The sequence below is a fragment of the Taudactylus pleione genome, unplaced genomic scaffold, assembly GCF_031769625.1.
Source record: "Taudactylus pleione unplaced genomic scaffold, aTauple2 ptg000391l, whole genome shotgun sequence".
Taxonomy (NCBI): domain Eukaryota; kingdom Metazoa; phylum Chordata; class Amphibia; order Anura; family Myobatrachidae; genus Taudactylus; species Taudactylus pleione.
Genome location: NW_028284792.1, coordinates 10,959,429 through 10,977,513, shown reverse-complemented (window position 1 = coordinate 10,977,513; position 18,085 = coordinate 10,959,429).

Sequence of the window (18,085 nt, the reverse complement as noted above, 5' to 3'; positions counted from 1 at the left end):
CAGGTACCTTCAACTGCCTTCAACAGCTCTTTTCTCTCCTGCCCACAGCTCATGGTGGGTTACCATGGCGACCCCAGCACTCGTTCAGCAGCAGCCTAAGCTTACTCAGAATGATGGGCAGAACTGATCAGCCGGGCCTTGGTATGTGCACAAAATGGGTGCAATGCTTCCATGTTTTGTAAAAAGGTCAGCATTGCCACGCCCCACCCCAAATGGCTGCAGCGTGTCAATCATGCTGCGGCTTAGAGGGAATTGCGAGTGATCTTGCAGGAAACATTCTACACTTGCACAAAATGGGTCATGCACATGTGGACTTGTATGCAAGCCCATCGGGTTTGTGTATAAATATGAATCAGGCCCTATACCAGAAAGGCACAATTATTTATTGAGCAACAGTGTTTTTCAGAATGAAAGCCAAGAAAGTATGGTTGACTATGTAAAGCTCAATAGCTTTATTCTTATAGTTTTTTTAATTTTTATATATATATATATATATATATATATATATATGTTTTTTATTAGAATCCTATGGAAATATATCTGGAAACTGAAAAAGAGAGCTGAGAAATCTTATTCATTGTCTAGCAGAGTTTACAAAGCATTATTCGAGAGAACAATTACTGTACATACTGTATAGACAAATTTTTTTTTACTACACATTGATGGAGATTTACAAGTGTGCAGTTTCATAAAACTACAGGTTTGCATGCACTTTGATTGCTAAAGACCAAATCACACACCAACCTGAATTATTTTAATTCAAAAGGTTTAAAATCGCAATGTTAATTTGAATACATGTAAGGTTTAGAAACCATTGAATGTATTTAATAAGCTGTGCCAAACATCATGGCAAACTGAAACTTAACAGACAAGATAGCTCAAACTACTTGCTGTTAATATACTGTATCTTGTCTATTAGAATGGTAAAGATAAAATAGAATACAGAAAGATTTATGTATGTTTATTTTATTTATTTTTTTAAAAACCTTCCATTTTCTACATACCCTATTCAGCATCAGACCTGGTACTCTAGCCGGAGACCCCTCAAAATGATTGAGCCCAGGGTCCTGGAGAGTAATAGCCCAATGCATATGATTGGTATTGGGCACCTCCTAATATACTGACCAGTGGGTACCAGACAGGGGTGTATCTAGGAGTCTGAGTGCCCAGGCAAATTAAAGGACTGGCATTGCTCCCCATTGGCAGTTGTTAAGTAGACACCGGAGTGGCTGTATGGGCAGCAATTGTAGGTTGCCCCCTCCCCTCCCATGACAGCTGGCGCTGATGCTTCTGACTGAGAGATCAGCAGCAGCACAGAGTTTTGACAGACAAAACAACCCGTGGGAGACACTGCAGGGTGGCACTGGTGCATCCAACTGGCCGGCACCCCTGGCGAGTGCCATCCTGGTCAATAGGAAGATAAACCCCTGGTACCAGGATCATATTCATAAAATATAGAGCATGCTCTGGTAGTGCATGCATAGGCAGGAACTTGCACTACAAGTGCTGCTCCTGTAATTAAATAAATCAGTGGTTCTCAACTTCAACCCTCAAGTTTCCACCAACAGGTCATGTATTGGGGATTTCTGTGCGTTGAAGTAGGTGGGATAATTACTGATCCAGCAAAAATGATTAAATTACCTGTGCATCTCTGATTTATAACATCACCAACTGATAAATAAATGAATCATTGTGCACCTGGTAGATAAATGAATGATTGTGTCCTGGTAAATAATTAAATTAATTATGGTGACTGTCTAGATAAAGAAATTAGTCATAATGGCCCCAGTAATATTAATATGTCCCCCATAATTTAAAAGTAAATTGTCTTATTTGCTTGGTCTGATGTGATCCAAAGTGAATAAAAATAATCTATATATGAAATTTAAAAAATCCCTATAGACTATATGTACTTCTCTCAAGGAGCACCTCACAAAAAAGATTAGTTCATATTTGTGGAGCCTAACAACTTATTGTAATAGTCAGAGAGCAAAATGGAATAAGTCTCATGTCTGAGCTTTGCCATCAAGGGTCATATTGGCTGCAATGGTTTAGTTCACACTTTGTACCAAAATATATTTTAAGTAAAAAAGCTCTGTCTTTGAAAAGGCATGTTGGAAGTATTAGAACAATCAATAAAATTTGGCAAATAAGGGCTGTATTTAGAGTTGCAGTTGCTTTACATGTTCAGAAACAAATGTGGATTTGTACCCGTATTCAGAGTTAGATGCATTTTTGCGACACAACACCAGCCCTATTCTTGGAGCAAGAGAACCGATAGAAAGTGCACAGATCTCAGCATATGCTTACCATAAGCCCCGTTGCCTCACTGTAACATCTATTCAGTCAGTAGAGGTCCTACTGAGAACTGTGCAACCATATGAACTCTAAATTGCTTATGGAGGCCCCAATGCAGGTGGAATTGTGTGCAACTCAGAATCAGGCCCTAAGTGCTTGAAGCTTTTGGGATCACATATTGGTTTAAAATTGCCAGAGAGGTGATTAAAACTGTGTGCCTGTATATATACAAGATTTACGGTAATTACAGAACATTATCCTATCTCTGTGGCTTCAAATAAAATCTGGGACAAAGCCTTGCTAAAGGACATCCAGTGGTTCTTAATTATAAATCTCAAAGTGCCATCCCCTGACAATATATTTGATATAATGATATACTGTGCATTCTCATATTATGTACTTATGTTTAAAGGTATAGATAGAGTCCCATTTTATCTTCACAATACATGTTATACTGCAGATAAAAATATGTAAAATGATTCCTATTTCCATTTGGAATAACAGGCTCCGGACATGTAGATCAGCAGGAATCTAAAGTAATAGAAGCATAGATACAAGACCAACCTCTATGCAATTTTATCTCATTATGTTTCATTATGCTTGACTAGTGCCTTGAGCATGTTTTCTACATTTTCTACATTTGTTCTTTTATTAGATCTCATTTTTCTTGCATATGCCAAGTTTGCATTCTCTCAGCAAAAAAAATTTTTTAGTTATTTCGTTGTCATTCATAGCCCCATCAATGAAACATTTTGAGTAAACAGTAGATTGGATAGAAACCTAATTTCTATTTAGAAATGAAAATTCATTCCATTCTAAAAGGAAAAAAAAGCAGTATGATTTACATAACAGCAAGACTTAGCCAATAATTGTCTGGCTGTGGATTGTTTTGAAGGTCACAGCAAAGCAAACTATGCACTGCTATACAGTCAAATCAGACGTGTATGTTATTTTCTCATTAATGTGCACAAGTAGTGAACATCAATGTATGCAAACGCAACCAGTGCTGTATTATTATCAACTTACAAAATAAATTTGCAACTGCTTTTAATTTTTAAGCAGCATTGACTTCATTTGGTATGCTTCACTAAGATGCACAGTGCTGGAACAGAATGTACACTGGTTTATCTAAGATCCTCTTCAGTTTTCCTGTAAGTTTAAAATGCAGTCCATCATTACTTATGGGTTTATTTATAGTCTAAGCTTGACAGAGTTACTTAGCACACTCTAAAATGTTCAGAATAGGACATGGAGATGTTCAGCCACAACATTTTTGTGTATTACAGACACAAAAGAAATCAAATGAATGTAAAAAGGAAGTACAATTCAATTTGAAATGGTCAATATTCGGCATGCTAGAATTGGATGCAAATTCAAAGTAGGGATGTGCGCCGACCCCCATGTTTTGGTTTTGGATCTGTATCTCCTTCAAGGTTTTGGATCTGGATTTGGTTTTATAAAACCACCCTTGCGTGTTTTGATTTTGGTTTTGGTTCTGTATTTTTTTTAATAAAATTATTTAAAACAGCTAAAACCACATAATTTGGGCCTGTTTATTTTCCTACAGTAATATTATCTTTAATAACAATCATTTTCAGGTATTTCCAGGCATTTTTAACCACCTCACAGCTCACAATATTGATTTTACTGCAGCGAGCTGGCTGGCTAAAGTAAGTGACAGAGCAGTGGCACAAACGCACGGCACTTTAAATAAATATAGGACATCTACTGTATGAAACATTGCCACACAGCAGTGGCAGACAGGATGGCAGTTTAATAAACTATAATAATGTCAGTTGGCAATGCCCCAAATTGTGCAAAATGTAAAGAAGAGGTGCAAGATGGAATTGTCCCTCCCACACACTCTAATGTTGGATATTAAAATGGACATGCACAGTTTAAAAAACCAAGTGCTTTAGCAACAAGGACTGACACTTTCGTGGCTGAAGTCCTTGGTTTGTTTGGGCCCTCACAAAACATTTTTTGGAAAGACTACCTTCAATTATTAAAGAGGAGATTGATGATGAGGGTGTTGGTGGTCGAGATTGCATGTGCTGGTCCAAACTGCTGGTATCTGATACTGGACTGTTTGTTATTAATTTACAAATTATTGTAATTTTGTTAAACAAATTGCATGAACTCACTGCAAATGACGTAACATGGAGGAGGTGCCTAGATGGTTAATGTCCCTTCCTCTGCTAACTTTGGCTTTACAAATTGAACAGATGCCTTAACAACTGTTTTCAGAATTTAGATTAAAATAATTTCACACTCAAGACGTGGCTTTTTTGGCTTTCTTTTTATCATGAGCAAGAACTGCTGCCACTGGTGGCTGATTTATGCAAACAACATCCTCATCATCCTCTTTAGTGTCAGACAAATTTTCCCCTCATCCTCTTTTTGCACTTTCTCCACACTATCATCCTGATTTTTTATTTTTTCACCATCTAATACTAGCATTACCATCATGGCATCAGTGATCCGCTGTGCAACTGGGTGACAGCTGTTATACTTACTTCCTCTATCAAAGGATTGTTTAATAGTCAATTTTTTTTAAATTACTACTACTAGTAGTCTTCTTGGTCCCTTTCTAGGATGAAGGTCCACCCCCAGCAGCAGCAGCATCAGCAGCAACAGGCGTAGCACTCAAGGATCCTTCTGAGGAATCACAGATAGGAGAGAAGTCAGTCATGCTTAATAAATTGGATGCAGCAGGACTACTTCTGATCACAATTGAGGATGTTGAATAAGCAGCTGTTGGTGGTTGAAATTGCAGGCGCATGGATCTAGCAGAGAGAATGGAGCAGGTAGCTAACACTGGACTGATTGTTGTTCAGTTTTTAGCCAAAGTTTCTGAATTTTGCAAACACTTTGGAATTTGATGAATGTGCTGCAAGTGATGTAACAATGAGGAGGTTCCTAGATGATTAAGGTTCTTACTTCTACTCACTCTTGCTTGGCGAATGTTACAGATGGCTTGACAACTGTCCGGATTTGGGTGGAAATAATTCCACACATGAGAAGTGGATATTTTTGCCTTTTGCTTCAGCATGACAATGTGCTTTTTCATACCATGGGCAACAGCTGTTGTCTGATTTACACAAACAACATCCTCGGCATCAACACCCTCATCATCAATCAACATCCTCATCATCCTTGTTAGCACCAACTAGCAAAATATCCTCCTCATCTTCCTGGTGCAATTCCACAGAAGCATCCTCAATTTCTACATCAGCATGTTGACTTGTGCTGCTCATCCCCACATTTGCAGAGGGTACACAAATGGTGGAAGGAGGGTTCTCTTCAAGTACAGTATTAGAAAGGTCAGGCTAACACATGGAAACCGTGGACACAGTTGGACTCTCCTCGGAGATCTGTGACTTTTTTGAGTACACAGTTGGTTCATGTGCCTTAGCAATTTTATTTTTTTTTGACACTTCTACAGGGAGAAGGGCTTACATTATCATAAGATGCAAAACCACCAGTCATAAATAAAGGCCAAGGCCTTATCCTTTCCCGAAGCTGTAGGGTACAGGGAAATGTGTTAGGCATCAGACATCCAGTGCACTCACAACTCGGATTTGGATTACAGCACACCTTGCCTCTCCAGCTCCATCTACAACTGGGCCCATTTCCTATTCACCCTTCTAAGGACACAGGACATCTAGGAATCCCCACTACAGGATTGCACTAAGATGCGTATATTATCCGGGACTACAAGGGAGACCACCTGTGAGTAGGAATTCAATATAATTTGGACAGAATACAGGGCCCCAACCACCTGCAGGTTAGGTTGCAAAAAATATTGTACTGTGTGTGCTTTTCATGCTCATCAATACTTCATTCCACTGAGATTTATGTGCACTTGGTTCAGTATTTGGATACAATAACTTGGACTCAAAAATCATTGGACCTTCCATTAAACTTATTTATTATTTTTATTTTTCATTTGTTTTATTATTTATTACATTGTTGCATTGATTATACCATATGATGATCTCTGTCACATGAGACACATATCTATTAAAATTATTTATATTACATCTGCCACTGCATTTTTTTCAATATATGTTTTGATTATCTCATATATTTATTATTCCATTTCTTTTATTGTATTGATACTTATTGATACTTCAATATTCCTTAATTGATTTGTTTAAAACTACTACTATATGTAGATTGCTGAAAAATGAAAGTTTTTACTGCGCTTAAGGACTACCCAATTCCAATGATAATCAACTAAACGTCAAAAATTAGTACCAAAATAACAAAAAATAACAATAGGTTTCAAAAACAGAAATATTTTAATAAATCATATATATCGTAATGGTTGTATAAAAATGCAACACAATATCACTTTTAGCAATGGAGAAATGACTCATTCAAGCACATATTAACTCATAAACTATTAAAAAATAGTAAAAAATCAGTTTAATATAGAACAGCCGCGTCCAGCTGATAAAAAACAAAAATAAAACTATAATAGTATGAAAAGTATCAGTGTGATTTTCCCTCAATAAGGCTTCATTGCTGTAACAGCTAAAAAATCAACTCATAAGTCCAACTGTTCAGAATGTTGTTATATTAATTTGTATCCAATGTTGAAGTGAGATTTAAAACATTTAGCAAATTTCCTTAATTTGTATCCAATGTTGAAGTGATATTTAAAACATGTAGCAAATTTCCTTATACGGTGATACCACTTTTGGTTATCGTATATATTTCTCTAGCAGCTCCTACCTCAAAAGTCCACCACATAGATATGTATCTCTGTTTTTATAAATGAATCCACAGTCTTATGTAGCAATAATATGCATCAGTGAGAATACATTTAAGTATGTCTAGCACTGTATAGAAATGAACAGTGACTTTTTCCCATTCAGCACAAGATAAAACTGTCCATACAACTCACTTGTAGTGGTTGGTCCTTTTATCTATAAATATAGTCTTACAGGTATAGGAGGCAATATAGTAATGAGGGACTCAGTAAAGTATAACTGTATACAGTCTCTTATCAAGGCAATCTCCCACCTGAAGCACGATCTCCATTGGGGACTGCAGCGGCCACTGCACCTGTACGTCCCATCTGTCAGAGGTGCGGGAGCTGAAGTCCCTCTCAGCCAAGCCTCCAAAGTCAGCAGCCACGCTGTGTGCTGGCGCACTGATCAGCCACACAAGTATGCACTGTGGCAATTGCGATTTCTTGCTTGAGGGTATATTCTCCAATTAGGGTTGTAGTGGCTGCTGCACCTGGATGTCCCATCCCGTCTAATGAAGATGCGGGAATTGAAATGTCTCCCGACTTGGTCTCCAGAGTCAGCGGCTAGGCTGTATGCTAATAAACTGGGCGTCCACACAAGTGTGTGTTGTGGCTGTCACAATCAGTATAAAGGTGAGCGGAGCTGCTGGTGGTTCACCGGAGCAGTGAGCATGAATTGAGGTGAGTAAGATAGCAGTCCCTAACGCGTTTCTTCCATTAGGAACCACACCCCTCTGAAGAAATCCTAATGGAAGAAACACATTAGGGACTGCTATCTTACTCAAATTAATAATAGAGCAGCTAAGTTGCTAAAGCACACACACACACACAAAAAAATATTTTTTATATTTTGTGGATTGATAATATTAATTTTGTTTCACTTTTATTTTTTTTACACTGTGGAAGAGCACCCCTGAATGAAGCAGCAGCCCATTGGTGAATGACAAAGACAGCACCCCTTCTTTATGGACAACAAAGCAACCCTGCCTAGTGTGGACAGACCACCTGCAGAGTCAGAAATACATGGACAATAAACTGCGGCAGTGTCACTGAATAATGCTAACACACACACACAAAAGAAAAAAGCACTTTTATTTTTTTTACACTGGGGAAGAGAACCCCTAATTGACAGAGCACCCACCTGGACAACATAGCACCCCTTTATGGACTGCAACCCTAGTCTGATGGACAGGACAAAAATACAGCAGCAGACTCAGTTAATTGACAGGACAAGTGACACAGAAGGTGCAGCACCCACTGAAGGAAGCCCCTCTTTATATACTGCAGCCTAAGCCCATTTTTGGACAACACAGCAGCAGCCTTCAGGCCAAGACCCTGACTGGACACACACACTGAGTGACTGACAGTGACTACATGTCTACTAGCTTCTCTCTCCACAGCCAGAGTGAAAATGGCACCAATCTCAGAGACCTTTATATAAGCCAAAACCCACGAGAATCTGACAGTGTGAGGATAACGGTTTGCCTCATCCTGCGATCTGAGTCATGCAGGAAAACCCGAGCCGGTCTTGGATCCGACTCGGAATTGCAATGTTCGGGTTGGTCCTGTTCTCTGAGAACCAGCCCCGCTCATCTCTAATTCAAAGGTACGACATCAACAATAGATGACAGACAGATAAGGATCAACAGTAAATAATAGACACATATGGAAAGGCAAACAAAAGGGAGTATTAAATGTATTGTAGATTATGGAAATTCATTATAAAAGTGTACAATGTGGCTATAATGTGAATCCCACTACTGTGGTTATTTTGTTTGGGAAACATATTACTAGACAATTGTGTTGTTTTGATTCCTTTTTTGCAGAATAAAAACAGTATGTACAGTAACTGTCAGAGACCTCGCAGCATGTCTCTGGCTCCAAATATGTAATGGACAAACAAACATATCACTCTGCCTGCTACTATAATAGCATTAGGACTGTGGTTACACAGATCCCCAAGTCATGAAATAGTGGGGGTCTAAGTATGTATTTCTAATCCAGTAGACTTCCATCACCTAAAAAAAAGGGACCACATGTGCCCATATCACAATTGTGTAGTCTTTGCAGGATGGCTACGGGATGCTGGTGCTCGGGTTCCCATTGGTCAGAATCCTGATGCCGGCATCCCATCAGGGTTAGGATGCCAACACCTGTTGGTCAATATCCTAAACCTCCCCTTCTCCCTACCCCTAACCCTCCCTCCCTGGTGCCTGAACCTAACCTGCCCCCCTAGTGCATAAACCTAACCTCCCCCTCCACACACCCTAAACCTAACACACCCCCCTAGTGCCTAACCCTAACCCTAATGCTAACCTTCCCCCTAACCCTGCTACTTACCTTTGTGATTCCAGTGGTTAGGTTGCCAGTGCCGCAATTCTGATAGATGTCCGTATTCCTCTGTGCACATTTTGACCACTGGATTATATTGACCGCATCCCATCTCTACAACACAAACTAGCACTTTGCTAGTCTCCCAATACTTATAATAATAGGTGTAGGGTAACCTAAGCAATTAAAGAGCTTACTTGAAAAGTAGGTTCTAAAGCATCCATTAAACATGTAATTTACAAAAAGGAGTACAATTCTTAGTTACAAAATTGTATAAATAAAAGGGTTATAATATAAACAATACATGTGTTGCAATTCAAAAAAAGGAAAAAATTACAGAATAAAACATGCAGCCTATTCTGGCTTAGGCACAGCTGGAAGATGAAGGTACAGTCTCTCAATTAGATTGATCCCCAAAGTCTGACAAATTGCTATAATATACACAGACTTCATAAACTTTAACCACTGGCTGGACCACTATGAAAGTCAGTCTAGATGCTAATATGGGGCAGGATTTTTTACCGATGTTTGTTATCATGTTACAAAATAATTCAATTCCTTTTTTAGCATATAACTTTTTAAAATATTTAAGAGAAACATAATTCCAATAACACTACATTGGTCATAGCACCCCGCACAGTTTGATATCACAAATTAAATTTTTATGGTATTTATAATCTTCCCAACAGAAGACACATGATTAACATAGTTATTCTCTATGCATCAGATTATCCTAATTTGCATACATTATACATTCCTTGTATTTAAATATAAAATGGTGATCAAATTTCCCCAATCCTGAAATATGAAGATATAAGCTTTGAAGAATAATACTGTCTTTGGTAATTCATTTGGAAATATTTCTCTAAAGCTGGGTACACACTGATACAGCGGCCAATCAGGTAAGCTATACAGACTTACCAATCAGCCGCTCGATGTGTGCTCCCTGACTTCACAACTGGGCAGGCATTTGAATTTGCCTACTCAGTTGAGCTGTCAGTTAATGGTAATTCCTCAATTAAGTATACGGCCGTTCAGATGACCGCTCATACTCACAGCCATATTCGCCTATATTACTGCAGACATATCGGCCATCTGCTGTGCTGTAGTGTAGATTTGATATGTCTGTGAACAACATAGTTCACAGACATATCAGGGGTAGACACATGCTGATGTACTAGTGAGAAATTGGGCTTTCGGTTGTGTGATTAATATATGACACCCAGTGTGTACTCAGCTTAATTTACATTTCCCTTGTAAGTGGCAGAGAGGATACCTTTTGTTACTAACCAGTTAAAATAATTACATGGTTACTATTGTGACATTCTGATTATGATCTGATTTCCAACTCCTTGGTCATAAATAAGTCCCAGTTGACAATTCTTAAAATTAAGATACTGTATATCCTTTAGGACACACAATAGTAATACATTATTATGCTCAATCAACGGAGGTTAAATTTACCAAAATATTCATAACAAACATGAATCCACAATATAAGAGTCCAATATATTAATATTATTTTCTGCTGTTAATGTAATCAGCCTATGGTCCTGATTCGAGGTAGACGCAGTGTCAATGCCACATGCAAGGGGCCATGTGTCCTTATGGTTACTGCTGAAAGACACGCAATGCATTTGGACATGGAGAGTGGCAATTTCAGTTACATTTCCTAATGGTAACAGAGGGTGGCTACTCAGACGAGGTGTGTCATGATCAGCAACTGCATCTTCTGCTGAAGTTGCACTGACACAAGCGACCATGTTCAGATACAGATTCTGTACCTTCATTGGGCTGATGCAATCTCTAATGGTACAACCAATGGTGCATCTTCATATGCACAGTGGCCAGATAGCACCAAAGCTGGCAGACATCTCAGTACGAAGTCCATCGACCACAGCATTAGCATATAAATGCACTCACACTTTAAGCTAACGCCATGGCTACAATAGTGTGCACCTCTGAATCAGGCCCTATGTCTCCTTAGTGTGTAGAGAGGCTTTTCAAGAACAAACAGAGCTAGAAAACATCACTATGTCAAATGGTTAGATTGGCACTTATTCTATTTGACATCCTTTCATTAAGAAACCTCATGCTCTACATTTAATAACCTTTAATTTTTCTTGACCCCTTCTGTGGATGACAAACTGCTCTCAATTAACTTATATTTACAAAAACAGTTCATACAGTATATGTACAGTAGTTATCATTTGAGCAAAAGTTAAATTATTATTTATGAAGAATATTTTAATCTTTATCATGTCCTGACCATCACAGTAACTCCTTATGTTTTTTTAAATGTCACGAATAATAAGATGATATGCAAATTATTATTATTCAATTTTCTTATACTTTCTTGGGAAAAAATATTCATATAGGTACTCATTTATTGCAGAGAAAATCTTGAACAAGCTAATTTATGTTGCAGTGCATGGGGCATAAATTCCAATTTATCTTTTTTTGCATGCAGGGTGTTTCCATGAGTTTCCATTTAACAGACACATTTTCAGAAATCATCTGGCATGGTATTGTTGGACCTTGATGAGGAAATTATAGGACACTGGATATTAACAATACAAGTTTTTCAGATAAGCCTCATTCTATTTTTTCTGAAGTACATAAATAATAGACACTTTTCTAATTAGTGTTTTGTATTTAGTTTACTGCATTATGAGTGCTCTCCCCAACTCATTTTTAGCGGTTTTATTTAGTCAGAGTCTGGTGCAGATTGTAGGAGTGGTAACTGCATAATTATTGTGGATCCTACATCATCTTTTTCAATTTCCCGGATTCCTCACTGCCCCATAATGAATCCAGATAGTGCCTGTGCTACGGGGGTGGGATGCGGATGTCACCTGTACGTCCTGGATTTCTAAGTGCCCCGAGTGAATGTGATGGGGCTGGAGCATGGCCACGGACCAGCTGATGTACTAGTAGAGATTATCCAGTTCTTCTCACAGGGAACATACTGACATGTGGCCCTGTCCCCACAATGAAGATGCAGGCAGCATTGCTGTGCATGGAGAAAGGGAGCAGCAGTGCTGACAGTGACAGAGTATCAGATGGACCTTCACTTTAAGGGAAAGGGATTAGTACTACATTCCTGCTGCCACCAATGGCTCTGCACTTCCTCCAACTATGGGATGGGAAACTGGAGCAACATCCTTTCAGTTCTCTGGGGTTGTCTCAAAGCCTATAACTATAAATTACTGTACAGTACTTTGTTAACTGTTCACTGAGGCTGTGACACAAATGTGTATTCCCCATTAAGTAGCCAAGTGGATGTATTTTATTTCTATACTGTACTTTGCAGGCTCTTGTTAATTGGAAGTAAATTATAACGTGCTGTCAAAGAAGCAGTTGGATAAAGGGATTGTCAGTCCCAGCAAATGGAGAACAGAGAAATATACATATATATATATATATATATATATATATATAACCAGCGCTACAGTATAATAAATAAATGGATGGTTTTAAAATCAATAAACAAATATTTATTAAATCATCTAAAATAGATAATAATTTAGCATCTCAAATAGGAAAATCTGACAAATACGACACATCAATAAAATGAAATGGATAAGATTATCAAATGATAACAAAAGGGGTAAAGGGCACAGTATGCATCTAGGATGATGGTATAAGAAATAGAAATGGAGATTCTCTCCTTATTATGTCCCAAATGAAAAGTTACTTAGCAGCAGAATGACCTTTACCAAACTGGTGGCAGAAGTAACTTGAAAGGAAATCCTCTGGCATCCAGCGAATCCGCAAGGAGAGCTGAAGCACAATCCGCAAGGAAAAATCTACTGCCGCATTAATGCTTGCAAAATGGGAACACGGAGTCCAAAGGTGATTGTTCAAAAGGTCCTTGGAGTCTGGATACTGTGTCCAAATAGTCTCAATGAGTTTCCCTGAGCTATGGAAGCTTAGCTTCCTCAGGAGTATATGTTCATTGTCAGGGGAATCCCCTTAATATACCCATGCAGTAATTAGAACATCATACACACGTGTCGAATAAAAATAAATAAATAAATAAAGAACCGTCCTTCAAAGAACATTCTACTAATTTACTAATATTGAAGGCAATCTTACTAAGTCCCATCTAACAAATAATATATATACATAAAATAGAAAAAAGAAAACATTAAAAATATATATGACATACCCGTTCAGAGGTGGTGTAATTATTATTCACCTGTGTGCTACCAATCATGTGACCAGTGACTGTCATGTGATATACTGATTAGTAGTAGATTTACACAGTTGTAAACATACAGTACCTCCATTTGATCTATCCACAATGGGCTTGATGTTGTATTTCCGACATATCCCGATCACATGACACACACCCATCATGTGATACAACAGCAGGCAATACGCTCGGGATAAACACACTCATGTGGGCAGGTAATCTAACAAAGATGCTCATGTGATCGAAATGGATCACATGATATATAGGAATAAAATGATCAGTGGACCAAGTGGTTAGTAGTGCGATTCTGAAAGGGTATATTAGATGTCTCCATATGACAATAAATAAAAAAATACATAATATTAAATCCTAATAATAATCAAATGGATATAATCAAATAATTTAATACATAATAATAATAAAGAAGATTTCAACAGAAATATATAAAATAAATTAATTAATTAATAAACATCTAGAGACAAATAATTGTAATAATAATACTACTAATAATAATAATAATAATTTTAGAATCAACAAAAATATATTATAATAAAAAGTATCTAATATGTAAAAAACAAATAAATGGCAGTTTTTTTAAAAGACCAAAACTATCTACCACCTAATTGGCCCTGTGAAATGAGGGAATAATGGGTTAAAATCAATAATATAAATGTAAATAACATACATCAGAGGGAATTAATCAAAAACCTAAACCTAAAAAGGGGATCAGAGGGGTAATTAGGAGTACAATAGGCCGAACAAGGAGGGGCTTACTTGATGACTGAGTTAAGTTCCATGGTCTCATTTAGACCAGCAGGGTGTAGGGAGTTAAAGTTAAGCATCCAGAATACTTCCACCTCTAGATGTAGGAGCAATTGTCTCCAAACCAATTATTCTAAGGCAAGAGTGGTCGCCATTATGTTTAGCACTAAAGTGTCTAGGGACACTATGTAGAGTACTTTGGTTAAGGATGTTCCTCCTATGCTCCATAAATCGGTTACTTAGGGGTCTGATGGTACATTCCAAGTAAAAAAGGCCACAATCACAAGAAAGAACATAAATGATTAATTTGGAATCACAATTCATAAAGGAACTTAGTATGTATTTATCCCCAGAAAATGGTATGATCATCTCTGTGGTATGTCTAGCCATGTGTGAACACATGGTACATTTCGATTTGCCACATTTGAAAAATCCATGGGGTCTTGAGACTAGCCAGTTGGTATCAGTCTGTGTAGAGTGCTTGTTTTTAATTTTGGAATTATTATTATTATTATTATTATTATTATTATTATTATTAGTTTTCTTTAGTTGATCTAAGTGGCTAGGAGCTAAGATGGTTTTTAGTGACCTATTTTTACAAAAAATGACATGAGGGTGGATAGGTAGCAAATCTCGGAGTATATTATCCTGTTTCAACAGCCTAAAGTTTCTAGATATTATTTCTTTAATTTCTCTAAAGCCATTGTTATATTTATATATAAACAAAAAATCCCTATCTGTTACCCCTTCAACATACGTTTTCTGATCTCTGAGTCTCTTCTTTGGACATAGAAGGGAAGCTCTATCCATATTTAGAACTTCTATATATGTTCTATCAAATAATGATTCAGGGTAGCCTCTTTGCTTAAAGGAGTCTAACATGACCTTTGCTTGATTGGAAAACACTTCTACTGTGGAGCAATTATGTCAAAGGCGCATAAATTGCCCCTTTGGTATTTTGCTTTTCCAAGGGGCAAAGTGATCACTTTTGTAGTGTAAATAGGCATTCGTATTAACAGGTTTAGTGTAATTAGATGTAGTGATTTTCCCTTCAAAGACTTGAAGGGTCAAGTCAAGAAAATTTACTGTACTGGTGTCGTATGAAGAGGTAAAATGAAGGTTATATGAATTAGTGTTAAGAGAAGTGACATAAGAAGTGGAAGAGATAAGGTCCCCATCCCAAATAAAAAATAGATCATCAATGTAATGGCCATAAAAGACCGAGTTCGCTTCCCAATGGCTACCCCAAACACGGATCTCTTCAAAAGCGCCCATATAGAGGTTAGCATAGCTGGGAGCAAATCTGGTCTCCATGGCCGTACCAATCACCTGGAGATAATATGTATCAAGAAAAAGAAAATGATTGTGAGTCAAAATAAAAGAAGCACTTTGTAAAAGAAAAGACTGATGTTCCTCTCTGAGGTCACCATCCAAACATAATTTTTTACCAAGAACCTCAACACCTTTAAGGTGTGGGATGAGTATACAATGCAGTAACATCAAGGGTTAAGAATGCATATGAAGATTTCCATTCTAGTTTACCAATCTTAGTAAATAAATGTGTGGTATCCTTAAGGTGTGACCTCAGAGAGTTAACCCGAGGTTGAAGGAAGGAATCCAAATCAAAAGAAATATTAGGAGGTTAAAGAATTGACCCCAGAAATGATAGGATGACAAGGGGGTGAATTGAGGGATTTGTGAATTTTGGGTAAAAAGTAAAACATGTCAATAGTGGGAAACTGAGGTAGCATGAAACAATACTCTTCTTTAGATAAGGTCCCTGAGATGACCGCAGTGTCTAATAGCTGTTTAAGTGCCAATAAGAAGGGGGTAGATGGATCTTTGGATAGAGTGACATAGAAGTTTGAGCTGCTTAGTTGTTTAAGGGCCTCTCCAACATAATAGGTCTGGTCCATCACTACCAGCCCTCTCCCCTTATCGGCTTCCTTAAAAATCAAGGATGAATCTTGAGTAAGATTAGCTAGAGCATATTTTTCTTGTTTAGTCAAATTAGAGTGTTTCCTTGTACTACCTTGTTTCTGTGTACATAGTATTTTAAAATCTTCCAATGTAATCTTATAAAATGTTTCAATGCTTGGACCCTTATCTCTGATAGGAAAATATTCTGACTTGATTTTAAAGTGATTCTGACTTCCATTCAATTCAAAAAGCTTAATGGAAGCATTATCATTATCTATAACAGTGTTACTCTCTTTCCAAAGTTCCTCTAGAGTAGAGAGTGTAATATCATCGGTTTTATCTAATACTATAGGTTTGGAGTCATAATTAGATTTATTTAGTTGTTTTTTGGCAAAATACCACTTACGACAGAGACTGTGAATAAAACAATTAAGATCAACGTATAGATCATATATATTCAGTTCATTGTTTAGGGGAAAATTCAATTCCTTATTGAGTAAAGACAATTGGTACTCATTCAATTTCTTAGAGGAAATATTAAACACATTTTTGTTTGTTGATTGTGTAGCTATAATATCTTTGCATTTTTTCTTATTAGTCTTCCCACCTCTTCTCCATCTGGGTTTAAATCCCTTAAACACTTTGGAGTTCCCCTGGTGTTCCATATCTGCTGTTTAGTGGGTCCAATTTCGTTTTTGGGCGGGCACCTAAAATATTCTTTCCTGTATTCCTCCCACTTTCCATTGGAATCATTAACTTTAAGAGAAAAAGATCTATAATCACTATAAGATTTCTTATATTGATGGAATTGGGGGGCTCTAACACCTCATTCATTGGTGGGGTCAATTAGATTTGCATATTTGTTAGGGTGCATGTATCTACCCATGTTCCATTCTGGGCCCTTTTTATAGGTAGATCTACTATTATGTTCATTCCTAGATCTACCTGGTCTAGTGATATCTCCTTCCTGATGAGGGTTGGAGTTCTTAAAACATTAAGTTCTGACTATCTTTTTCATAGTCAGTCAAATCTCTTTTAAACTTTTTCTGTTTATTTTCAATAAGGTATTTTTCAAACTTAATAACCTTCTCATTAACAGTTTTATCTAAGTCTCCAAAATTATCCCGTGTATGATATGAATCCATAGATTTTTTAAGAGTCTTTTGATAATCACAGCACAGATGGTTTAATTATAGCATTACAGCCTCACAGCACTGAGGTTGTGGGTTAAATTCCCACCATGGCCCTAACTGTGTGAAGTTTGTATATTCTCCCTGTGCTTGCGTGGGTTTCCTCCGGGTACTCCGGTTTCCTCCCACACTCCAAAAATATACTGGTAGGTTAATTGGCTCCCAACAAAAATTAACCCTAGTGTGTGTGCATGTGTGAGCATGTGATAGTGAACATAGAGTGTAAGCTCCACTGGGGCAGGGACTGATGTGAATGGACAAATATTCTCTGTAAAGCACTGCAGAATATGTGTGCGCTATATAAATAACTGGTAATAATAACTTGTAATAATAATCTTATCTAATTTATTTTATTGATATGTGTCGTATTTGTCAGATTTTCCTATTTGAGATGCTAAATGATTATCTATTTTAGATGATTTAATAAATATTTGTTTATTGATTTTAAAACCGTCAATTTATCTATTATACTGTAGTGCTGGTTATATATTTGTATGTTTCTCTTGTTAACTGAAGGCTGCTTTTTCTTGTGCCACATCCAGCAGTATGGTCCAGCATTAAGTAGTGTTCCAAATTTACATTTATTAATACAATGATCAACAACTGACTGTATATTAAATTCTGATT